Source organism: Odocoileus virginianus, unplaced genomic scaffold, assembly GCF_023699985.2.
Source record: "Odocoileus virginianus isolate 20LAN1187 ecotype Illinois unplaced genomic scaffold, Ovbor_1.2 Unplaced_Scaffold_2, whole genome shotgun sequence".
Classification (NCBI taxonomy): Eukaryota; Metazoa; Chordata; class Mammalia; order Artiodactyla; family Cervidae; genus Odocoileus; species Odocoileus virginianus.
In genome coordinates, this window is record NW_027224264.1 from 4358405 (window position 1) to 4368638 (window position 10234).

The 10234-nt window shown below is 39.5% G+C and overlaps 1 non-coding gene across 1 annotated transcript; it reads right to left on the reverse strand.

The window, feature by feature from the left end:
- Positions 1-3035: 3035 nt before the first annotated feature.
- On the reverse strand, positions 3036-3142 carry LOC139033341 (U6 spliceosomal RNA). The gene has a single exon (XR_011485926.1). It is a non-coding gene; the product is annotated as a U6 spliceosomal RNA (small nuclear RNA).
- Positions 3143-10234: the final 7092 nt, after the last annotated feature.

The window sequence follows — 10234 nt, forward strand, 5'->3', positions numbered from 1 at the left end:
GGTAAAAGAAAACTGCCCAGAACTCCACAAGGAAGGACTATTGGAAACTAGGCTTTTCCAACTCTCCTGGACTCTGCTCCATACATCTCTTCCCTCAAATGATTTTCATCTAAATTCTTTTCCTATATATTAGCCATGAATTTAACAGCTTTCACTGAGTTCTGTGAGTCCTAGCAAATCACTGAACCTTGGGGTGGTTTGAGGAACCCCTCAAAGTCGCATTTGGTGTCAGAAGTGAAGGCAGTCCCATTGTCTATATGACCTCAAACTCCATAGCAATCGCATCTCCCAGTCAAGGAAAGGGAAAGATCTTTCTTTAGCTTCCCCTGCCATCTTACCTACACACTATAGCTCCCAGACATTTTTGATGACTAACTTTGACTCAGTGGTCTTTAAGATACCACCAAAGGCAAACTTCCAAACACTATGAAGTCTCAGAACCACTTCCAAGGAGAAATACTATCCCTTTAATGTCAGCCACCAATATCCATGAGGTTTTGATGTTGAGGTCATAATACTGTAATGCAAGGTCTCTGATTGGCAGGTGGTCATCGAAGGAGATCGTGAGGGCATGTATCCCAGGCAGTATATCACAGAAGCAAGTTAAACCAGATCTACATGGTTTCACTGTCATGTCTTTCATTAGGCCCAGCTCTCCCTCCCCACCCCCCCCCCCCGTATCTCTCTCTCTCTCTCACACACACTCACACACACACACTTTCTGTCTTCCACTCTTTGCCCTCTATCCCCTCTGCTCTCTCCTGCATCCCTCCCTTTCTCCCTCTCAATTTTTCTTATGGTCAATTAGGTAATTTAAAGCACAATAATGACATAGCCAAAGTCAATTGTTTATCCATCACCATCATTTGAAATATATATACCCTTTGAATGTCAGATAAGAGCTGAGTAAAATATGATATATCCACAATGTCATACCATTCAGCATTTAGTATGAAATTTATAGTGCTTTAATGACATAGAGAAATGATTTTAACTTACTAAGAAAAGGCAGGATTGGAATTTTATATATAGTGCATCAACTTTATATGTTTACATATGTCTCTACAATGCAAATAATAATGTAGGAAATTCACAGAAATATTAACAGCAATTATCCCTGATTTAGGATTATGAATGATTTCCTTTGTTTCATTTTATATATTTCTAAAACTTTACCCTGTCTTACTTTTAGAGACAAAAAAATTTTTATTTTATAAACTAGAAAGTTTATTGATGACCACAGGGGGAGATATGACCTGTCACTGCCACAACACCTTTCCCCTACAGGAGCCACAACTCATAGTGTTATATGTGTGGTCAGTCATTTGTGTGTCTGCTTTTTGGGTAGCAAAGGTCACGTCTCCTTTTCTTCAAACTGCTGGATCCCTGTCACCTCACAGAGTGGAGTACAAGGTCCACTCAGTAAATGTCTGCTGAACTGCGGTTACAATGGCATGAAATGGCAACTTAGTTTATAAAGGACACAATGACACTCCTCTAAGAAATTTGCCATTGCTCTGCTTGCCTGAAGAGATCCAAGTTGGCTACTTGCCAATCTATTGGGTGAGAAATATTGCATAACCCAGAAGAGAAACACACTGCTTTTTACCACACAACTTGGTGCAGACCAAATTCTCTTCTTGTGTTAAAAGCACCATGTTTTGGGAATTCCCTAGCTGTCTAGTAGTTAGGGCTCTGGGCTTTCACTGCCGAGGGTTCAGGTTCAATCCCTAGTCGGGGAACTAAGATCCCACAAGCCATGTGGTGCAGCCAAAAAACAAAAACACCATGTCTCTCTGGACTAACAAGTTACCTCCTCCCCCACTACCCAATTAACAGCATGTTAAGTGCTATTCCTCAAGCAGTTTTAACCTCAACCCCTGACTGCCCTGTGAGACCGTCAAACCCTTTTCACTAAGACAATTGCCAAGTCCTATTGCTCTATTTCTTGGAACTACTCAAGTAGAACGGAGCTTGTTTAAGTGTTATGGGAGCCAATTCTCAACATTTCCTCTGACCCCTTGTGGTTTCTGACCCAGACAGTGACCTCACACTTACACACAGTGTTGCTCATTTGCAAGGTCTTCTGGTGCCAAAGAAATCTCTTGTCTATCTTCCAGAATGTTGATAAGGCACATGAGCAAAACCAGCATCACTTTATAGGAGCCTTGCTAATAAATCTGAGAAACTTTCCTGCAAATTCTTGATTCTTATCAGCCCTCCCTCCTCTAGAGAAGAAATAGGAAGCACAAGAACTGATTTAGCATCTTTACTTGAGGGACCTGGTAGTACTCTAGGGGATATAATGAAATGGCTGGTTAATTACTCAAGTTGCCTCAAGTGACCATTATGTGAAAAATCAATTTTAGGAACTTCAGAGGGGACATGAAGAAAACAATGGCTTCCCTGGTGGCTCTGCCTGCCTGGTAAAGAATCTGCCTGCCAATGCAGGAGCCACAGGAGATGTGGGTTCAATCCCTCAGTCAGAATGATGTTCTGGAAAAGGAAATGGCAACCCACTTCAGTATTGTTGCCTAGAAAATCCCATGGACAGAGTAGCCTGGTAGGCTACACTTCATTGGGTCACAAAGAATTGGACATGACTAAGAACACTCGCACATGAAGAAAACAGACAGAAAAGCTCCTTTATCCATTCCTGAGAACCAGAAAATCTGACTTTTGTCTAAGCACATAAATATAAAAATAAGGTCCCTCCCTCTTCAAGAACCAGAAAATGTATAATTGGAAAGACAAGTGAATTATATTTTCTGGGAAAAAGTACAGCCCTTAGTGGGTGAGGGGAAGAATAACCATGTAACTAATCAAGACAATATACTGGAGATGTCGCTGTAGTCAGAGCTTAAAGGATGGAAGGGATATGATATGATAGTGAGTACCATGTGTCTTATTCCATAATGGTCAGGTAAAAGAAATGGTTAACTTGATTTTTTTTTTAATAGATAATTCAGATGGAAAATCAGTAAGGAATATTTTTTTTCCATTTATTTTTATTAGTTGGAGGCTAATTACTTTACAAAAATATGGAACGCTTCACGAATTTGCGTGTCATCCTTGCACAGGGGCCATGCTAATCTTCTCTGTATCGTTCCAATTTTAGTATATGTGCTGCCGAAGCGAGCACAAGAAATGGTAACTTGAGAATGTTCTTATCTAGAGGGCTCCTGTGGAGTGGCATAGGAAGAAACATGGCCTAGCATAGCGTAGCAACAATTATAGAAATTTTCTAGAACTTACAGCTCAAAAGTGAGACTTGAACCAGATTACATGGGAGTATCACAGCTCATTGAAGGCTAAAAGAAAGCCTACTATATTGGTAAATGCTCTAAAGGTTTACAGAAAACTAGTGCCCCCTGTAATTGTTAATTCTGAGTGAGCAGTTGTCTGTCACAACCCAAACCCAAACACTATCTACCTCTCATACCACTAACTTATTTTTTTTTAATTTTCACATTGACTTTTAAAATTTAATTTTATTGAATGAAAGATTCTTTAAATTCTATAGTGCTTTACAATTTTCAAAAGTTTCACACACATGATTTCATATAATCCCATAATAACCTTTTTCCTCCCTACCCCTATCTTGCTCCTCCCCCTTTCCTCTCCCCACTGGTAACCACTAGTTTGTTCTCTATATCTGTGAGTCTGCTTCTTGTTTGTTTTATTCACTAGTTTGTTGTACTTTCATGCCTCTTACTTTTCAAAGACCAACCTGTGCTCTACTTGCCAACATGATGATATTATTATTACTAATGCTAATAATACTGCCAACTCCAAGATTAAGAACTTCACACTAATTCTTTCACGGATTCTTCACAACACTTTGCAGTAGGTTCCATTATTATACTCTATTACACAACTCGTATAGGGTCACTCAGCTAGAGGGAGAAAAACTGGAGCTTGAATTCAAACTCAAAAACTTTACAACTTCCATTTTTAGAGAAACTGGTATAGCAGAAATGGCAAAATGTTCACAAAAATCTGTTTCCTTTCCTGTATGGACAAAATGCTAGACTACACTTCCAAGACTTACTTGCAATGAGATATGAGCATGTGATTGTGTTCTGAACAATGGAATTTGGGTATAATTGATGTACACCACGCCTAGTCCCGACGGACAGAATCTTCCCATGTGTCTTCCCTCTTTTTCCTATAATTGTCAATAGACAGTAGATGACCTTCTGGAGGACTCAAAGGCCCTAGTAAATTATAAAGCCACATTATGGAAAGGATCTGGGCCCTTAACAAGCATATAGGACACATTTTTATTGTGTTAAACCACTGAACTATAGGAATATGTTCTGGAAATAACTACTAGAAGTTTTAATTATTGTAAATTATAAAACCACTATACACATAAATATGAAGGCAAGGATGAAGTAATTTTCTATAAAAGTTATAATTTATCAAAACTGACATTAGAAGGCATAGGAAAAAAAAACAAAAAAAATTGGTTTTCCCTGAAGAATTAGGAAAAGTTTTCAAAGCTTTCCTATCCATGCCCCTAAAAATAAAATAACTTAAAAATGGTCCAGATTGCTAAAGAACAGACCATTTTAGAGGGAATGCAAAAAAAGGTAAAATTCCAAAATCTTGCATATATAAGATTTTTTAGACATGCATACTTAACATCATTAAACTTTTCCTATGTTCATTTATAAATTTAGCATATCTGAATAAAATTAGCATTTGGGGGCAGGAAAAATTAGACAAGCAGTTTTTAGAAGTCATATAAAATTAAACAAGACTACCCAGGGGAGAATTTTAAAAAATAACTCCAAAAAATGAGTGAAAGACAGACTTATCAGATATTTGAAGTCATTAGAAAGCCACAATAACTAAAGATATAACACAGGTGTATAAATAGGTGGATCACTGAAATAGAATATAAAGTCTAGAAATAAGCTAAAATGCATGGAGGGAAAGGAATATTATTCAATAATTTATTTTAAAAGAATTATATAGTCCTTTGGAAAAAATAAGTTCGAACCATACTTGATATATACATCAGGATAATCTCCAAGTGGATAAAATATTAAAATGTAAAATAAAGCACAAAAAACTAGAACAAAACATTCAATACTACATTTATAAGCTTAAGTGAGGAAAGCCTAAATATAACTCAATCCAGAAGCCATAAATTTTTACTACATTAAAAAAAACTTACTATTAGAGTATTATTCCTTTTTATTGTATTATAAATGGGATGTGCTGTGCTTAGTCACTCAGTCATGTCTGACTCTTTGTGACCTCATGGACTGCAGCCCACCAGGCTCCTCTGTCCATGGGATTCTCCAGGCAAGAATACTGGAGTGGGTTGCCATGCCCTCCTCCAGGGGATCTTCCCAACCCAGGGATCAAACCCAGGTCTCCTGCATTGCAGGAGGATTCTTTACCATCTGAGCCATGAGAGAAGCCCATAAATGGGATAGTTTTCCCAATTTTCTTCTCAGATAGTTCATTATTAGTGTATAGAAATGCTGCTAATTCTGGGACTTCCCTGGTGGTCCTGGTTAAGACTCTGCTTCCACTGCAGGGGGAAACTACTGAAGCCCATTCATCTAGATCCCAAGCTCCACAAGGGAAACCCCTGTTTACAAGAATGAACACCCAGTGAGACCCAAAAAAAAAAAAAAAAGTCCACCCTAGACTACGAAGACACTCTAAATTCCCTGAAGATCTCTGCCTACTTCTGAAGATGTCTGAATGCAAAGAGACTGCCATTCTGAAATGTTAATATGGACCTCAGTCCCAGGGGCTGCCCATGTGCCTAAAGGGTAGAGGAGGAGCAGCAGCTTCTGAAATGGGAATTCCATAGATTCATTTGGAGGACAAAAAGAAGTAGGGCCCTGGTTCTAGGTCTTCCACATCAACACAGAGTGTACACCATTCCTGAGCCCTGTCCTGGGCATAATTTAACCTGTAATATATATTCTTTTTTTTTTTTTAATTTTTGTTGCAGTAGAGTTGCTTCACAATGGTGTGTTTCTACTGAACGCAAAGTGAATCAGCTATACATATATATACATATATCCCCTCTTTTTAACCAAAAACATTTTTTGTTGTTGTTATAAGAGCCAACGGAGAAGGCAATGGCAGCCCACTCCAGTCCTCTTGCCTGGAAAATCCCATGGATGGAGGAGCCTGGTAGGCTGCAGTCCATGGGGTCGCTAAGAGTCGGACACGACTGAGCGACTTCCCTTTCACTTTTCACTTTCATGCATTGGAGAAGGAAATGGCAACCCACTCCAGTGTTCTTGCCTGGAGAATCCCAGGGATGGGGGAGCCTAGTGGGCTGCCGTCTATGGGGTCACACAGAGTCGGACAAGACTGAAGCGACTTAGCATAAGAGCCAAATCCAAGTGATCAGTGGAGATAACGCTCGCCCCACAGTCGGCTTCACCCAGTGTTGCTGGGACACAGCAACACTTCCAGCCCCTGATGTCAGGGACCCCCACCAACCAGTAACATTTTTAAGTGCTTCCTGGAAGACTGAGAGATTTCCAGGACCTTGGTCCACAAATTAGTAAGGCCAGCCCTGACTGGGATGGTAGAGATGAAGTTCAATAGTACTAGGGTTTCAGTGTGATCTAACTAATGCCAATAAACACTACCTGTGCTTGAAGTATGTGTGCTGTTAGTAAACAAAATTCACTGTATACCATCATTCCAGTGAAATATCTCCAAGTATATCTCTCTGTAACATACTTTTGATACCTTAAGTCAGTGGAGGGATATAAATTTTAACAACAAGAAATACATAATTGTCCAGTAAGTAACCCAAGTTCATCCATAACCTGAGTGGAGAGAATCATTTCCTGAAAAAAATATCACCAAAATATTCCTATGATCTACCATATTGGCCATGTTGGGATCATTTTAGTACATGGAACACAGGTAATAAGTACTGGAAAACTGAGAATTTTTCTCATCTTTGCATCTTTGCTTCCTGTAATTTATTTACTTAATTTCTGTTATTTTGTCTTTCCACAGCTAATATTTCCTCTGGCATCACAGATGGCCCTAAACAGTGTACCAATGAACACATACACACACTTACCTGTGTGTGCACCTGAGTTTGAGCATAGGCATTGAAAAGTTGTACTAATACATTTCTTAATGTATATATGTTTAGGTATCTACATAGAAAACATTTCATAGCACACTGTTTCATTTGGCCTGAGCTAGTTAGCTCATTTTGTTAGAAACTAAATAAAGAAAGCTAAAACAGAAGTTTGACATATACAGAGAAAACCTGTTCCAATAGCTATAGCGAGAGCAATAACCCAGGCTACAGATGGAATCCTACCCTCAGATCAGTGAGACACCTCAGGAAGATGGACTTTGGCTTAAGTGAGATTATAAGCATTGCTCAGGGCAAATCCACCCTGACTACTAGAGAAAAACTCAAAGAAGATTGCTACTGGACCCAAAGTACGCCATTTTTGTCTACAAAGGACAGACAACCCATTGTTTTCTTTGTTCAGCAAAATGTCAACATCTCCAGACCCCCTCCCCTTACTTCTGGTAGCTCACTCTGTGCTGTGTATTTACAATGACTTTGACTCTTGGGATTAGCATAGCTTTGAGGCTACTGAGTTGGTTTGTTTCTGTTTTATTTCCCCTGGAACCATACAGAATGTGCACAGAGAACACAGTCCTGACCTTTGAGCTGCATAATCCTTTTGTAATCAATACCATAGGAAATGCATGGCTTGAGCATTTCTAACATTTAAAAAAATGTACACACATCACTGGTCACCTTGCTGTCAGCCTGCAGATAAAGGGATTGAGGCTGTAGCTACAGGTCTGTCTGTGATGATCCTCTGCTATTTTTTTCTGCAGAAAAAGCGTCACTTCTAGATAGTGCCAATAGAGCCTAAATCTCTGGATCTGAACTCAGGACCCTGACAAAAGCCTCTGTAAGCTTAGTTTTCAGTGCCAGCTCATTTGATTCTCATGACCAATCTCAAAGTATATACAGCAGAGTCAAATATTCTTCATTTTTAGAGGCAAGAGAAAAGAAAGAGAAGTGACTCATCCAAGCTCACACAGCTGCTTAATGATAGAGCAAAGACTGGCCGGGATCTCATGATTCCCTGCATGTGTGCTAAGTCGCTCCAGTTGTGTCCGATTCTTTTGCAACCCCATGGACTATAGTCCATCAGGCTCTCTGTCCATGGGATTCTCCAGGCAAGAATACTCGAGTGGGTTGCCATGCCCTCCTCCAGTGAATCTTCCTGACCCAGGAATCAAACCCACTTCTTTTATATCTCCTGCATTGACAGATGGGTTAGCACTACCTGGGAAGCCTCTGTGATCACCTAGGGTAACTCATTTCAAGCAAATATCAGCTTCACCTATTTAGAGAAGTCTCTCAGATGAGACGAGCTCTCATTCAAACAGCTCTCATTCAAACTTAATAGTGTTTCTCTGGGAGTCAGCCATACTCTCTTTGAGACAAATGCATCCTCAAGGTTGCCTGGGTTACTGTATGTGCCAAGATCCTTAGAGACACTCAAAGTTAATTAGAAAAATTCACCTTGAAGCTAACTTTGAAATCAAGAGACTTGGTGGGCCTTTTCCACCCCTATGTTTCCAACTTCTAATTTCTCATTTCTGCCCTTTCATTGTTCCCTGGTTAGGAGATAAACATGTATACTTCCTCTTCTCTGATTTTGTCTCCCACTGCCTTCAGCTGTTTGCCTCAGTGATCAGGCTTCCACGGTCATTGTGTAATCTCTCCTGGAAAAATGGCTAAGTCTTTCTTCCTGTTCCCAGCTCTTTTCCTCATTATTTCCTGCAGAAATGAATTCTGATTTATTGCCTTCTACTGATATCAGTGACGACTGCCACCAAGCCTACATATAGATAAAGAATCTTTAAAATCCAGGGATCTCTGTATATATCAGCTATGAAATGTGTTGATCCAAAGGTTTACAGCTCTTTTTCTTAGGGTTATTTCCTTAAGTCCTCACAGAGTGGAGATTCTGTTTAATTTCCACTGAAAAATTGATTGCAGGCCTGCCAGGTAATGGCACAGATGTGAAACCAAAGACTAAAAAGGCAGTCCTTCAAATCTGAAAGGGAGGCCATTGTGTGAGCAAACCTGGAAAACAAAATACTTTCCTTCATCCATGCCCTCTTCTCAGTCAGAAACACATAAAAAGATTCTTAATCTTTATCATATAATTTTATCCTATCATCAAAAAACTTGAGAGAAAGGTAATCAAAAGAATAATTGGTCAAAAATTTCAAGTGCTTATCAAGATTTACAAACTCTAACTGCTTATTAAATAGAACCTAAGTGGAGAAGGAAATGGCAACCCACTCCAGTACTCTTGCCTGGAAAAGTCCATAGACAGAGGAGCCTGGCAGGCTGCAGTCCATGGGGTTACATGACTGAGCACGCATGCATGAGGGTGGAGGGAGATGGGTTGGTAGCAATAAACTGGTAGAACTAAAAAAAAATAGAACCCTAAGGCTGAGCAAGGACTTGAAAGGTCTTCTTTGTCTATCCCTAGCTCTTCATGCAGTAGCATCCTGTATAAACTAGAATTACTGGCCCATTTTCAAAGCTGTTCAATAAGGGCCATTATGCAACTTTTCTTTGGGGTTGTCTGCAATTGGACAAATACACCAAAGTTGACAGATAATATAAGCTATGTGGACATAAACTCTAAACATAAATCTTATCCAGACTAGTGGAAGACTATTTTTAGAAATAGAATATATTTATTTGTTGAGGGACAGGCTTGGTTAAAGGACTCAAAAATAATAATCAGGAGCAACACAAAGCTTGGTTCCTAGGTGTTCACAGTCTATTTGGGAAGATCCATAATAAGAGTACAATAGGCACTGTAATAGTAACTTGCACAAAATTCTGTAGGAGCAAAAAGGAAAGAAGTACCAAGTCTGGATAAGGGAGTTTGGATCTTGATGGCTGCAAGAGAGGGTGGCAGTACAAGTCTCAGAGAGGACACGCCACGATTCAGAAAAACCAGAGAGTGGTGTGTTTAGGGAACAAGCACATCTAGGTGACCTATTTTTTATAGATTATTTCGGTGACAGAGCTGTAGTTTGATGAGGATAGCAGACATATTGTAGAAGACCTTATATTTCATGATGAGAATTGAGGCCTATATACTGCAGGAAGGTTTATGGCTGAGAATTATATGGTCATATTTGCACTTCAGAAAAATCATTCTCTCTGACT